This window comes from Ambystoma mexicanum, chromosome 7q, assembly GCF_040938575.1.
Source record: "Ambystoma mexicanum isolate Mex_15411 chromosome 7q, UKY_AmexF1_1, whole genome shotgun sequence".
Taxonomy (NCBI): domain Eukaryota; kingdom Metazoa; phylum Chordata; class Amphibia; order Caudata; family Ambystomatidae; genus Ambystoma; species Ambystoma mexicanum.
The window spans coordinates 884,698,193-884,714,479 of NC_090941.1; the positions used below are offsets into that span (position 1 = coordinate 884,698,193).

The following is a 16,287-nucleotide window of genomic DNA, read 5'->3' on the forward strand; positions in this document are numbered from 1 at the left end:
GCGTAAAAGCGTCTGTGACGTATCGCGCACGGGCGTTTCCCTGGCAGGGCTTGAAGATCCCACGTGGATTTCCATTGCTCTGTACATGCTTTCCGTGGGGTGCGATGCGTGTGTTTTCCAGGCATTGGGGTTCACACGCTATTACTTCACAGCGGGTGGGTGTTGGCTATGCGTTCTTCTACACGCAGACGGTGAGTGGTACCCCGCTCGCCCAAGGCTTATTGCGTGTGAAACTTCCTGTGCACCCCCGAAATACACGTACCCCGCTCAATCGCGTGTGAAACTTCCCGCGCACCCCCGAAATACATGTACCCCGCTCAATCGCATGTGAAACTTCCCACGCACCCCCGAAATACACGTACCCCGCTCAATCGCGTGTGAAACTTCCCGCGCACCCCCCAAATACACGTACCCCGCTCAATCGCGTGTGAAACTTCCCGCGCACCCCCAAAATACATGTGCCCCGCCTGCACAGGCCCAATCGCAGTATGGGACATTCATCATTGCTGTATATTGCCACTTTTGTAATGCGCAGGGACGCTACTGCCTGCCTTCATGTGGCGGACGTGTTTCGGCTTGTGCATGCCTTTGGCTGTGCGCGGCTTTGCCCTATTCGATTCCATGAATACGTGTGGTTCGAGTGCGTGTGGTCGTTCCGTCTGCTTCCCTGCAGTACATCCCCAGTTACGCCCTTATTTTCACACGTTGTTCCCCATTCCGCGTGTTACGCCCCGTGTTCCGCCCACTTTCTGGTGTATGCGCTGAGGTTGTGCGCTTTCACTGTGCGCATCGCGCACGCCGTTCGAGATGTTGCAGTGACGTGTGCACCATGCACGGGTTTGGCGCACATCCCAAGGAAAATACACGCAGGGACTTCCATGAATCACACGCGTGCGCCTGTTTTTTCACGCTTGCGCCTGCTTGCGCCTGCTTGGGCCAAGATTTTCGGTGCACGTTTGTTCCATGAATCGGCCCCATGGTGTTTTCTACTTCTGTCATAGCTAATTCTGCCTCATTTGATATTAGTGGCTCTCCCAGTGGTTCTTGGCTTCCTGTTACAGAAGGTTGACTACTGTCAGGAGTGTCCTTATCTAGTTGGGCCTGGTGTTCTTCGTGTTGCTGTTCATTGTGCAAGATTGATTTGTACTGTGTAAAGTTTACATCAGTTATAGTGCTTTCATTTGCTTTGAAAGCATCTTCATAGGAGTCATAGTTATCTAGTATTTCTTCTTCTTTTCTCCATGGTTTAAAGAGTTGTAGCAGGGACATGTAATATAGTTCTTTATGTTGAGGAGTCTTTAATGACAATTTGATATGATTAATTAAATTTGGTTTGGTGAGTTTTACTAAGCTGCCTTCACAATTGGTCACTCTGTACTTACCTTTACTTTCATCGGGTTTTATATTATTTTTGTATGTGACGTTTTGGGCTATGTGGTATAGACACATGGTTTCCAATGTGGTACTTCTGTTTGGGTAGTATGTGTCCAGTAAATTGTTTTTTAAAATGTCTTGGCTGTTGGGATCATGTTTGGCTATTGTTTCTATATCTTCGTATGATTTTAGAACTCTTTTTCTAGATTTAGCAGGTCCAAGACTTAGCCATACAATATTTTCAGATTTTCCATACAAAGCAGTACCAGTTAAACGATCTGCTGTTTCCTAGGAGCCTCATTCTTTATGGGAGAGCATTTTTATGCCCAACCTATATAATTTCTGAAACAGTGTTTTGTCTGATAACAAGTCATTCCAGAGGTCTTGGAGCTCTGTTTTTTCAAAGGATGTTTGTGCCTCATGGTCCCGGTGTACCGCATTGGTCTTGGTTAGTTTGTCTTTTAAGGGGACCGCTAGTTCTAATAGGTTTGGGATGAATCTTTGGTAGTACCCCACCAGTCCCAGGTATGCCCAGATGTCCTTTTTGGTTAGGGGCAATGGGATACGCTGAACAGCTTCCACCTTACCTTGTAGGGGCAACACCGATCCATTCCTCAGCTGGAATCTGAGGTATTTGGCTGATGACATTTCACAGGGTTAGCCATGAGGTGGGTCTTTCTTAGCTGGTCACAGATCACAGATCGAGGTCTTCGGTGATCTCCTTAAGGTCGGCTGTATATGACTGTCATCCAGATTTTTCCCGGTGAAGCTCAGAGAGAGAATTAAGAGTTGATACATACGACATTGGAACTTAGCGGGTGCCCCTTAGAGGCCAAAAGGAAGGTCTGCAAATTGTAAAAAACCTTTCAGGTATTAAGAAGGTCGTCTTTCTCTTAGCATCTTCATCAAGGGGTACCTGCCAAAATCCCTTTATAAGGTCCATTGTTGAAATGTACTTTGCGTCTCCAAGGGTTTCTACTAGTTCATCTATCTTGGGCAGGGAGTATGCATCAAACTTAGAGATTTTGTTTAATCATAGGAAATTGATTTAATAGGACCACTCACTGTAGGTCTTTCTATTATGCCTTTGTTCAGCATGTTCCTCAGTTCTTCCTTGATGAATGTCTTCCTGGCCTCAGGTAGTCAGTAGAGGGTTTTAGTCTAATCACTCTTCCAAGTGGCATTTGGATCTTGTGTACAACCACTGCTCATACCCTCCCTGTCTTTGAGGCGAACACATCCAGAGATCTCTCTAGTAGCTCTGCCAGTTCTTTGTGGCTGGATGTCTGGAGACCTGGAGGAATGGTGACCCCATGGACTTGAGTTGGTAAGCGAGATACCCAGGTATTGTTCTCATAGGGAGCCAAGAGCTGTGGGTTGTTGTTGTCTCATAAGGCCTTCAGCTTATTGACATGATAGAGTTGAGATGGGTTTCTTCTGTTGGCCTATTGCGCTTTATATGTGAGGCAAGACACAACCGTCCTACTTTCTGTTCTACGTTTCCTGATAGGTGCACCCCCACTTGCCGTAGCTTTAATGAGAAAGTTAAACTCACAATACTTGTCTGTGTGTTCTCTGCTCGCCAGTGTGTCCCACAGTGAACACAAAGTGAAGCTGTGTGATTCATCTTAAGTTGAAATGTTATCGTACAGATATAAAGTATAAAGTAAAAATGTTCATTGTCTTAATCATTGCAGTTCTTATTTTCTATTGGTGATTTCCTGTTCACCTTCAGTGTGTGTTTATTTTATATTATTTGAATAGGCCAAATCACCACTGGAGTAGGTTCAGCGCCTTTATACATGCCCCTGGAGTGGCATACTGTGCCCCCACTAGGTGCATCCAGATATTATGTAGAAGAAAGAAATCACAGAGACTCCACTTTTGCGCTACAAATATTGATTGTATTCAAGAGAAAAGTTTTCAGAATTACTTAATTCCTTTTTATTAATGCAATTTTTTTTCTTTTTGTTTGCAAATTCTTGAAAATCATAAATTCATTTTCTTTCTCATTGCTCAAAAAATAGGAAAAGATACATAGGCTTTGTTTGCGTACACTTCAGTTGCTGTTATTTGAACTAGCATCCTCTACACGTGTTTCCCCATACTTTGTTTTGCATGGTTCTTCAGGAGGGAATTGCTTATGTGTATAAAAAACACTGTTTGTAATGCCAATTTTGTGCTATGCTTCCTTATGTGTTTGTGCTCCTTAAATTCCTTTCTTTGTTGTCTGCATACCCAGGTTTCACTGGTTTAACAGTGTACCATAGGGTCTCTGAATTGTGCTTGTTTAGTCCTCGGTTTTGGCTCGATTTTAGAGACAATCGAATCCGATGCATTTTGTGGATGTGCCAGTTTATGGTTTAGAATTTCATTACTGTCGGGTGGCCAGGGTGGGCTTTCTGTACTGTGTCAGTGTTGGGAGCCATGGTGCTACTCACACAGGAGGCTTTATTGTGGTGGGGCTTCCATATGTCACTGTGCCGCCACATGTCTTTTGCATCCTGTTGCATCCTGCATGGGTGTGTTCTGCTGTGTTGGACATGCCCAAGGTTTATCGTGCAAGGTGCTTGAATGTGAATGCTGCAGTAATGGTGCTACCTATTGGGAATAATGGATTCCGTGACAGGCACCATCAGTTGTGGATTGACATGCTTTATCGTATACATTTGTACTCATCCAGTAGCCATGTGTTTTGGCCTCGGTGCATTTCCATGTACGCCGGCAGGGGACTGTTGCGCAGGACCATGGAGTCGTGGGTGGATCCTGGGTAGCGGGCACAGCAGTGGCTGAAGGTGAGGCCAGGACCACATGTCATGTGCACGTTGAGGGAATGGTACTGTTTCCGGTTTCTGTAGGCAGCCTCATGTGCCTGGGGTGGTACGAGTGCCACATGTTTGCAGTCCAGGGCTGCTATTGCATTTGCGACTTGGGCAATGGCATAGAATTGACCCTTCAGCTGGTGCACCTGTGCCTGGTTGGCTGGCCTCTGTAGCTCCAGGCGCAGCAGGTAGAAGTCAACATCAAGGCTCCCGGCTCCAAATGGCAGCATGGTGTTGGGGAGGGTGTGTTGTGCATGGGTGGCTCCTTTGTAGACCTCTGATTTGCATTGGTTCCACCTGGGCCCTTATTGCTGTCTCCTCCCTGCTCCTGCTGGTGTAATGGTGTTGGGGAGGGTGTGTTGTGCATGGGTGGCTCCTTTGTAGGCCTCTGATTTGCATTGGTTCCACCTGGGCCCTTATTGCTGTCTCCTCCCTGCTCCTGCTGGTGTAATGGTGTTGAGGAGGGTGTGTTGTGCATGGGTGGCTCCTTTGTAGGCCTCTGATATGCATTGGTTCCACCTGGGCCCTTATTGCTGTGGCCTCTGTTCTGTTACCTCCAGCTTTTTGCTGGAGGTATTTTCGGCGGATTATCCGCTGCTTTTCTGACGCTAATTGCGCCTACGCCCGACTCGTGATTGCTGATGTTTTAGCACGAATGGTTCCTGGCGCTATTATGGCCGGCGCATGTACAGCCGGCTGTACTTGCGCCAGCTGTAATGGCGCCGGCAGTATTTGGACTCTTGATCCGACGGACCCTTAAAATCGGCGCTAATAGCGTTATCGCCGATTTTAAGGGTTACCGCCAAAGTCTTGATGAGGCCCTTTGCCTTATTTTTGCCCTAGTGAAATTATTTTTAGAGAAAATGGATTGACACTAAGGGCCTCATTATGAGTTTGGCGGTAGCCATGCCGGTGAATACCGGCACGGCTGCCGCTGGAGTCATTTTTTTCCGGCCCCCCCGGCAATGGGGACCTTCCAGGGCATTACAGCCCCGGCGGTCCTGGTAATTCCTTATTGCCGGGCACCAGAAAATATAACTCCCCATTCCCATTCGAGTCCCATTGGACTCAATGGGAATAGGGAGGATGGATGCACCGGCACCATTCATGAATGGTGCCGGTGCATTCATCAAAATCTGCGCACGGGTGCCGTTCCGCCCGCCAGGTGAGACCTGGTGGGCGGAAAGGCACCCACTCGCAGACCTCGGAGTGTGCCAGTCAACACCGTTGTTACCGGACCGGCACACTCGTAATGAGGCCCTAAATTGGTTTGCTCCATCCCCTACAAGCTGAGCAGCAAAATATGCTAAATTCATTTGCTCCTTTATGCTTCCCAAAAGCCTCTGACTTCTGTCTACTGAGTATTTATTTATTGTTTGCTTTTTAGGCACTTATACAGCAAGTAGAATACGGTTTCAAAGCTCCCACAGGGCGAGGGGAGGGAACAAGGGAGTGAAATACATTACAAAACACAATATTTAATAAGAGCAGAGGACGGTTTAGGAGAAAGGACAAACTTACTATGCCTTGTGAGTATTCAGAACGTGCTAGTACAGCAAGGAAGAGGGCAGAGTGCGTAAGTGCTGGGGAGTCTGGGCTCATGGGTGAGCCACAGATGAAGTGCTTGGGTTGTTGAGTGCTACATGGCTAGGGGCAACTTTAGGAGCTAGTGTGAATCTCCAGGGCGGACGGTGCCAAGGTAAGTGGTAAATAGGAGCTGGGCCGATTGGGTGTGGGAGGTCAGGGGCCTGCACTCAAATTAATCTGTTATTTATGTAGTGTTTTCCCCATAGCACATTTTCATAGAAAATTACTATTACACAACAAATGTGTTACTCGTTTGACAAACTTGGAAGGATGAAGGGAATTATTGGCCTTCCCGGGATTCAAACCTGCGAAGGGCACATCACACACACAAGTCTCAACAACGAGCACTTAACTAGAAAGCTATTTTACCAATTTCTGGGTTTTAATCTCTCCATCACTAGGGCTCCTACATTTCAAGCTCGCTTCCACTGCTCCTCTGACATAAATGTAACCCTATGACGCCAAGAAGAGTGCTGGAGACATGCCTTTTCCACGCGTGTAACTAATCACAAACTTGTGCATCTTTCCAATGAATCTTGGTGGTTTGGACACCTTTGGTGATAAGGGTGTAAGGGTGTATATGTTTGTCCTGAATTACACAGGACATCATTGTAAGCCCCAGCCACAATCACACATCCTCTGACAGTGTAAGTTGTTTTTCTAAAAACACAACTCAAATAATATAACTATCATTCATATTCAACATAAAAAGATCCCACCCACTTAAAGCATCCTCACAAAATCCAAAACTTGAGTTATATCCATAGAATCATTCAGATTATACAGTTTGTGTGCACATTGAAATTAATGAATGCGTTTGATGTTTCTTTGCTGTTTGTGTTGCACACCGTTGTTGGTGATATTCTCAAGAACAGATGTGTTCATCTACAATATAAGGGGGACTGTGAGGTTAATGCGATTGATTTGCAAGCAATGGGGAATAGGTCCTGGTCTGAAAAATGCAATTATTTGACTGATTGTAAGCTTTCTTCTCTTAAAACTCTTGGAGCATTTGCAGCCGGGGGCCAGTAAAGGGTTTAATGCTTTAATGCCCTTTCAAATGCCTGCGCTCTTCATTGCAAAGGCTTTTAATGTCATGCCTCTGAAGTGAAACATTAGATTAATTCTGTAATTAGTTGAGAACAGTAATAAGGAACGTTAAAACCCTGCTCCTTCAGGAGGACTGGGAGAAGGTTAACTGTTTTATTTTCGATTGAGTAAGCTGTTTCAAGAAAGCAACACATGGCGCGATTGATACATGGAATAACAGCCACCCCTTTGGGGGGTGCAGTATAATATAATATGGCCAAAAAAAGATAGACAATATATGAGGGTGAGGACACGCTCAAATAATTGACATTGTCTGCCAGCATGGGATATATTTGGAAAATGTAACTCACAGTCGGGTTAAACTATTAATGCAAAAGTGCTGGACGGTGCAGAATGTATATGTGCACAAGGGGACAGACACTACAGGTTAAGGAGCAAATCAAATGTATAGTCATTCAGTTGGGTGTGATAGGAGTGCTGCTGCACAGATGTAGGTGGCCTGCCCGAGTCTGCTTTCCTCTGCAGTTAGTCTTCATACATTTTCACCTTTTATTACCCATTTAGTATCTTGAATACCACCTCTGCTTTGGCATGCTCCCTTCTGAGGTTCACTGCTGAAGGAAGATATTGGGCCACAGTACATTTTAGTACAGGTCGAACTAGTGAGCCATACCCGGCTTGGGACTGCCAAAGGTCTAGTGATATCTGAAGGGAGACTTCCACCAGCCTCATTCACTCCCTCCAGAGGTGCATGGCACAGGGCATTTATGTGAATCAAATGCCAGGCAACAAGCTGCCCTGCAACAAGTGCCACCTAGGATGAAGAGTAAGAAACTGAGTTGTCTTGATGACGAACACAAAACAGAGTAGGAGACATTGCCTCTCTTTCCTCCCTTCGCCCCCTTCAACTAATCCAGAATAGGACTGCAAGACTAATCCTTGGCCTCAAGCCCAGGGAGCACATCTCTCCAGCTCTAAAATCTCTCCACCGGCTCCCTGTGGCTGCGAGGATCAAACTCAAGACCCTCTGCATCATCCACATGGCCTTCTGGGACCTGCAAACCGCTCACCAACTCTCTCTCCCTAAATACCTCCCTGCAAGAGCCCTTCGGTCCTCTAGCTCCAACTCTCTGCAGATCAGATGTTTTTCCAAGCAGAGAGTGTGAGGTAGATCTCTTTCTTCGACAGGTGCCTCCCTCTGGAATAGCCTCCCTGCCCCTCTCAGACTTTAGTCGGGCCTCCTTAAGTTCCGTAAACTTCGCAAAACCCAGCTTTTCTCCACCTCTTCCCGTCTCTCCCTTCTCTGCTATTTCCCCATCTGCTGCTGGGACTGGTGGCCTGGTCCCGTCTGTGTTTTACAGGCTACCAGGTCCTCTTTGACCAGTCCATACCAGCACTGCCCTTCCGTGCCCCCCTCCCTGACGAGCACTCCCCCTGAGACTGGTCCACCCCGTCCTCACACTTAGCTGACGGTCCACTCCCCTAGCACCCCCTGAAACCCCCTGGCATTTACTCCCCTGGATACCCTTAACACGTGCCCAGCCCCTGGACCCCCCTAGCCCCTCCTCTGCATTGTATGCAGTTCCCCCCCCACCTCTCACCCCACCCCCTTTTTTTCTCACTTCTCGTTACTGCACTTGCACAATCCAAATGTCACAAGGCCTAGTAGGACCATTATTGTTGTTTTTTCTGCTGTTCCCTCCCCCTTTTGTCTTGTGGCGCCTGGAAACACCAATTGTTGTATAGGCGCCTTACAAATACTCAATAAATAAATAAATAAAATAAATAAATAAGTGACAAGACTACATTTAGGGACTGCAGATCACTGCACTGGTATCCACAAGGTCTAAGTGGAGGTCAAGAACAATTTTGACAACTCAAGTCTTAACTAAGATGCATGCAAACGTCTACTAGAACATACACCTATGGCAGCCTTATTGCAATACCACTTCGAGGCTTCTTCAGAACTAAAGTAAAGCGTGGCCACCATTGTGTTGTAGCGACACAGCTTGTACACTTTGCAAACAGCATGGGTACCTGTGAGATTCAAAATATGCTAGAAAGATTTTTGACATGCAAAGTTGTGGGGGTGTCTAAAATACAAGATGATACCCCTCCAGATCTATCAGGCAATGCAACTGCCGCTTAGACAAAGTAGACAGATTACCTTTCCACATAAAAAGGAAGATGGAGAATGCACTAGACATGTGGAACAGGGGCTAATCATTGAGCCATTTCAAGGGCCAACACCCCGGGTTTCACCCGTGGTAATGACTAAGAAAATACAGCAACCAGTGGAAGCCTGGATAAGTGTATACATTATGCTCCCCGACTAAGCAGTATGCAGAGAGAGACACATAATACCCACTATGGACGATATCACGCAGATTTGAGAGGTGCCAAGTGGTTCACAAAATTGGACTTTAAAGGGGTCTACCATCAGCTGACTATGTAGACCAGCTCTCAATATATATCACAAACTTCCTAACTCATCTAGGTTTCCTACGATTCAAGAGGCTGAACCTCTGGGTATCTTCTGCAGCCAAAGAATTGCATAATGATTTACTTTTTATTTTGTTTTATTGTTTAAAACACAGACCTAGCTCGAGAGCAGCAGAGTGCTGTACAGTCATGAGGGAGTTCATCATCAATCTCCCAGAATGAATGTCCGCAATGACATACTCTCTGTCGGGACAAGAGCAGGTGGGACTCACAGAAAGATCTTCCTTTAAGGGCCTTATTGGTTTTCCCTTTTACAGAAATCCAAGGCTAGGGCTCTCCAACATTTCTGCTTTTTTGGCCCTCTCATCTGTCAAGGAAGTATATATAGGCTTCAGAAAGTCAGGTAAGGTGGATGACTCTGTATTCTTCAAGTGGGAAGGTCGGGTTCTGAGTTCCCTGGCTCTGGGATTCTCACCCCTGCCCATTCCTACCTCTGACCCAGGCCTACCCCCCTCATCACTATGTCATAAGCTCCTTCCTGGGCCTCCCCTGGGTTCCACCCCTTCAGTTCAGGTTTTTACTCATAGCCCCAAGTCACTTCCAGACTCCTCCTAAGACTCTACTCCAACCTCAATGTTGAGTCCACCTCCTTTCCAATGTAACCAAGCCACCTCATTTGGCTCTCCTCAAACCTCCTTCTTGATTCTGCCTCCTTCCTGATGGCACTCAACCTCCTCCTTTGACTCACCTCCAACTTCTTCCTTGACTTTGCTAACTTCCGATGTAATACAACTTCCTTCTTAGACTTTCCTCCAAACCCCTCCTTGACTCCACCTTTTTCCTGATGTAACCCACCCTCCTCACTAGACTCCCCTCCAACCTCCTCCTTGATTCAGCTTCCTTTCCACTGTATCCAAAACTCCTGCTTAGACTCTCCTCCTCGAGCACATTTTTCTACTCCCTCTTTCCTCACCCTTCCTCATCCAGTACACTTGCTCCTCCAACTTCCTCATCCAAACACTGACCTCCTTCTCGTTGTCACATTTCAACTCTATTCACATGCCTTCCAGCCCCTTCTTCTCCCTTGGGTTTTCTGAGGCCTTTAACCAATTCATATAGTTGTCTTGGGTTGTCTTTTTTTGAGCATTCTGCTGGTCTTGAAAGTTCAGACCACTCAACACTTCAATGAACCAACAGGGTCCAAAGCACTTTGCCCGTAGCTAGCTTATTCTCTGATCTAGGTCAGAGGAACAAGACTTGATCTCCCACATGGAGTTTTCATGACTTGGCCTCTTGATCATACAATCTCTTCTGTTTGGTTTAAGCCACTTTCAGGTTTTGTTGTCTACGATGCTGGGTGGCTCGGTTGAATTCCTGAAAACTGCAACCTGGTGCCTAATCACCCTCCCTGGACACCTTCGGGATGTCAAGGGCATATCCTGTCTGTCTTCTGTAGACTACCTTAAAAGGATAGAATCTTGTGGATGCTCAGGGAGTCTTGCGTGCAGTGAGCAGGGCCCAAGGTATCAATTCACCAAAATGCCAGCGGTAGCAGATGTGATGTCATATGAGCTTTGACCCAGATGACATCAGCAGCAGTGCAATCGTATGAAAATTGGCCTTAATGGATTACCGGAAGTAACATAAAAATATACCCGAAAAAACGATATAGGCCTCTGATTGATTAAATAACGCATGGTTATTTAAATAACCTTTTTCCTGCTTCAGTAAACAACCATAATTAAACTTGGTGCTGCCTTGATATGCTATTGGAGGGGACATGATATGACAGAGCTACACCGAGCAGAACCAACGTAGGCCGAAGCATGAACATCTTATGCCATCTGTAGTCATTATATGCAAAATCCAGCCCCACATTCCCAGGTGCGATATACCAAGTGTAGCCTCCTATATGCAGATGCAGTAGCCTAAGCCTGGTATAGCCTCTTAAGCCACAATTTAGTTATAATATATATAAGGTCAGCCTTACATGTTCAATGTCTGGCATTCAACTACAACCTCACACTCAAATGCCCCAGCAATGTGTTTAAACCCCAGGTAATGAGCCATATTCATGTTTGAACTATCACTCGGAAGGCAAACTCTTATATAGCCAGTTGTCATCATATGTCAAGAGGAGCCACAAATGCACCAGCAATGCTAACCAATTCTGGTTAATGCTTCACATGCATACCATAGTCACCAATGTGCAACCTACCTTAGTCATTCATTTGCTTCTGTCATATGCCAAACACAGCCTCAAATACTCCAAAAATGTCACTTTGTTCCTTCCTCTTATGCATATCGCCACTATAAGTAGAGTGTATCCTCATGCACAGCTGCTGCCCTTATATGCCGAGCACAGCTTCACATATCCGAGTAATCACAGTTAATGCCTAAGAAATGAGAATTCCTCATACGAATTGTATGTCGCCAAATGCAGTGTGCATTCTCATGTCCTGTTGCTGCCATCCTATGCCGAGGCCAGCGTAGCCACACGTTTTCCGGTAGCGCTGTTCTTATGATGTCTCAGAGTTAGGATGCAGACATCATCATACACCTTCCTGCCCAGACTTCCTTTACTACTCTGACCTGAGGTGCTGGCTCACCAGCCGCTTCCCTGCAGCGCCCCCGTTCAGCTTCATCACGATCTGGCCTGGGAATAACTGTTATGTGATGGCAATGCCTGGCTAAATGATGGAACTTGCTGCAATGGGCAAGCACATGAGCAGATCCTGGCACCTGGCAACAAAGAAAAGGATTTCACTACTCAAAGGCCAAAACCTGTGGTATTATCTCATTTGCACAACACACCTTACTTAGCGCCATGGCAAGCCTCGCCCACTACCATTGCCACAATACATACAGACTTTGCTATATGGTGCTAGCAGAGTGGTAGCTAGTGGGGCTGCAGGGGGTTATAGCCCTGGATCTTTTGGTTGTAGCTCCAGATAGAAACTCAGGAGCTACAACCAAAAGGCTAGCTAGCCTCAAATCCTGACAGTCCCAACATTGGCGTAGGCCTGGAACTTTTCCAGACCTAGCAACGCCCCTGGGTGCTAGACACCACTAAAAGAGAACTCCTGTAAAAAGAGAGCCGCTTTCAGATAATACTTTCCACCCTCTGCAGTAAAGCTTGATTCCAGGATCCGATGCATAGTCACACCTCGGCCCCTCTCTAAACTTCACATCCACATTTAAATTGTGTTTTTCAGAACTATTGCAATAATGGACCGCTTTTTCAGTGCTTTACAATTCATCAGAACAAACACTCTGTTAATGTTCTTGTCTGGCCTCTAAAGCATGCAAAATAAAAAAATAACATCTAATTTGAAAAGCGTCTGCTCCCTCAGTTTCTGCTGCTTCACAACTTTGCTGCAAAGGACAGTATGCCCAATTCCACAGCACTTTATACTTTCCATGGCACTGTTATTTTTCTCGGAAGGATGTAAGGCCAGGATAGCACTGTTAGTATTTGAATGAGACCTGCAGTTTGCCGTTCAAACACACAGCAAGCTTATACATCATTCAGCACTCACAACAAAAGCTAATGTGACCTCTCTTCACTTTTGGTTTCTCGGTGCCTATGCCGATTTCTGAAATAGGGTTGCAGAGGCCGTGCCAGAAAACACAAGGATGTTACCAGGGTCCAAGTTGCTACCCCTGGTGACCTCAAATGACGTCCATTGTTGCCACCAGACCAGTAGATACAAGGTCACTCCCTTTGAGTAGTGCATGCATGTCCTCCCCAATGTGTAAATGCATGCCCACTGAGCTTATTGTGGCTTGGTTGGGAAATGTCTCCAGGTTGGCTTTCCTCTGAATGTTCAGTGTCTGTATCATAATGATGGGGCCAGGTCAAGTTGGTCCCACAAAAGGCATTGACAAAGGGTCTTCTTTTGCAGAGTTTATTGGTTGTCTCCTCAACAGAAATCTCAGGCAAAAGCTCTCCATGACTTCTGCTTCATTGGGTCTCCTACCAACCACGACACACATATATTCTTGAGAAATATCAACTCATGCAGGTGGGTGACTATGTATGCTTTTTGAATGAGGAGGTCAATTTCAGCGTTACATGGATCTTGGATTCACACCGTGCCCTGTCCTGCCTCTGAACCAGGCCAATCGTCCTCATTGCCACACCATGAGCTCATTCCTCCACATAAAGTGGATTCTAACCGCACAGATGCCCTCAATACAACACCAACTCTCAAAAACACATTGTTTATATTTTCAGACTAGTCAAAGGGCTTGTTAAAGGCCGTCCCTCTCTTGCTACCTTAGTGCAGTCCCCAACTCAGGTGTCCCTCAATCCCAGGGTTGTCTCTAGTTTATCCCTACTATTTAAGAAGCTGTCTATCTGATAGTGATGGCCTAAAGGCAAACACCTTGTCTCTCTGAACTCACTCTTGGAACAATCTGTGTGGTCCTTGCCCTGCATTTCCCAATGCAGTATTCCAGACACTCAGGCTCACTTGGTTGTGTCCTTCCACACCCTTATATTCCTCTCTCTCTGTCTGTCTGTCACTCTCCTTCTCCTACTGTCCTATATACTACTCTACCTACCATATCTGCTCTCTCTCACATTTCCTCTTCTATCCCTATGATGTTCCTCTCTCTACTACCTTCCTCCACACTCCCATCTTACTCTCGCCTACACTGACCTCCTCTACACCACTACCACTCTGTGTTAAGATGGCTTTCTAGAATCTGGCCTGATGCACAGTTTTAGGAGGCCACCGTTGTTATGATGAACAGGGAGCTCTGAGAGATTCGCCAAAACCCAATCAAAGTACATGGATGAGCAGTCATGGCTTAGTCTCAGAGTGTGAGTGGAGTCAGGGGCCCTCAACGAGGGCACAGAACAGCATACAATAATTCAATTCAGACAGTCAGTTATAAAAATACAGTTATTTATTTTAGGCCTTTAGAGCACACTGAAAATTGAATCTAGCAGGTAGTACTATCAAATAATACTCTATAATACAAACATATACAAACACCATTAGGTTCACGTAATAGACATCAGCAGGTTAGTAATGTAGATGCACTAGAATGATGGAAACCAGTCACAAGTACAATATCATAACTTTAGAAGTTCAAACCCTAAGATGAATGGGGCCTGGTGACCAAATGACGCAGGGTTCCACACAATGTTTCTCACAGGTTTGACTTCTCTTTAGAAAGGATGAAATGGGTTTGTGGTGGTGGCTAGTTACAAACTAATTGAAAGTGCTACAACAATTTACCAAAATATAGGTACGTTTTTTTTTCTTTTCTTCCAGACCCAAGGCTAACCCTGGGGCAGGATACCTGATTCAGGTTTGGAGACCGAAAGGTGATAGGAGACAAAGGGACTTGTTCCCAAAGTTATCCTATGGCGGGCAAGGGGAACAGACACTCTGATGCTTACTTACCCCCCCTACCTACGAGTTTCCAGATGTCATCATGGATCATCTGGGGGTTGCTGGAGATTCAATTTCCGCCCTTCATTCCAGTGTAAAGTACCCAACAGTTGCGGTTTTTCGATGATTGTTCCGGTCGGGTGCAACTGCAAGACCCAACACCTGTCAGTGAAGAAATGCAGAATCCAATGATGCAGGCCTCATTAGGGAACTTCACAGGATTGAGGAAGACAAGTTCCAGTGGTGATCGCTGTTTGCAGGCAACAACAGCTGTCCTTCTAGTCGCAGTCCCAGAAGATGCTCCAGGACAGGTTTCCTTGAAGATAGGAAGATTGAATTTGGTGAGAAGGCGACTTGTGGCACAAGCTGGCAACCATCAAAGATTAGGACTCGAATGCGGCATGGCGACACTTCTGGTGAGGTAGCTTATGAGAGCTGTTCAGTCCACCAAGCATTCCAGTGACACTTCCAAAGTCTGTGAAAGGCTAGATCCTTGAGAAAGTGTTGAGACTAATTTGTCCCACTAGTCTAAAGGTTTAATCACCTCTCAAGGCCTTTGGAGATCAGGCAGAGGAGCAGGGCTTCACTGGACCAGACTCTGGAGGGGATTCTGGGCCAGTTCCGGAGCCGTCTTTGGGTCCTCAATTGTCCGATCTTCTTTAAGGAATACTTGGATCCAGCGTGGATCTGAAGATTGGCTGGATGAGGCCACCTCCTATTTAAAATCTGTGCTGGAAGCAAGCCAAAGCCCACTAATAGTAAGCATCTGCACCATTCAAACAGTCAATAGTTGTCTAATCAGGGACAACTGCTGGTTTCACATCCACCCCAGTAGCAGAATTTCTCTCAGCAGTGATGTGGACTGGGACTAGACCGTCCCAGCCCCCTTCCAGGGCCACACACACACACACACACACACACACAAACAAAGACTCACTGGCAAGGACATGACATCATAAAGACATTCCTTGCCTGGGGGGATAGGAAGAAGGTCAAACTATAGTATGGCCAAAGCACAAGTGAAGATCTCGTGACACGGTCATTTCAGGGCACTACCCGCGTTTAGTAGCCATACGTGGTAAATGCAAATATGCACACAAAAATAATGCAAAAATTAAATAAATTTAACTGCTGCCACTAGCTTGCCATAAGGCATATATAAAAGTAACCAAACATCCTCTGTGTAAAAAGATGGGGTTATAGAAATGTATCCCAATTGCACTGCATTTTAAGATGCTGTGTGGAAAATAAAAATACAATAAATCAAAAGGGAAACAATGTTTCCCAGTACTGATCAGTTTCCCCAACAAGTAGGCAAAAAAAGTGGAGCTGAAGTCTTCACTATGCTTCAAAAGGTCAGTACATGATCAAAAATAGAGCAAGAAGAATGCGGTTCCATAGGAAACTATGGAGGGAAGGTTGCAAAAGTAAATCGTTCCTCGCACTCTGCTCCCCCATCCCCAGACTATGGACACTGGGATCTAATCTGCCCCTCAATGGGTTCTCTGTTCCAGTCGGTTATATTAATGCTGGACAGCTCATCAGCGTTGTTATGTTGAGCACTTGGCCTATGCTCAATGGCGAATTCGAAGCCTTGAAGACTTATG

General features: G+C 46.0%; 1 protein-coding gene across 1 annotated transcript in view; it reads left to right on the plus strand.

Annotated features, from left to right (window-relative positions):
- The window catches only part of NOX4 (NADPH oxidase 4), a 1,243,038-nt gene that overhangs the window by 783,356 nt on the left and 443,395 nt on the right, over positions 1 to 16,287 (plus strand). The window lies entirely within an intron of this gene.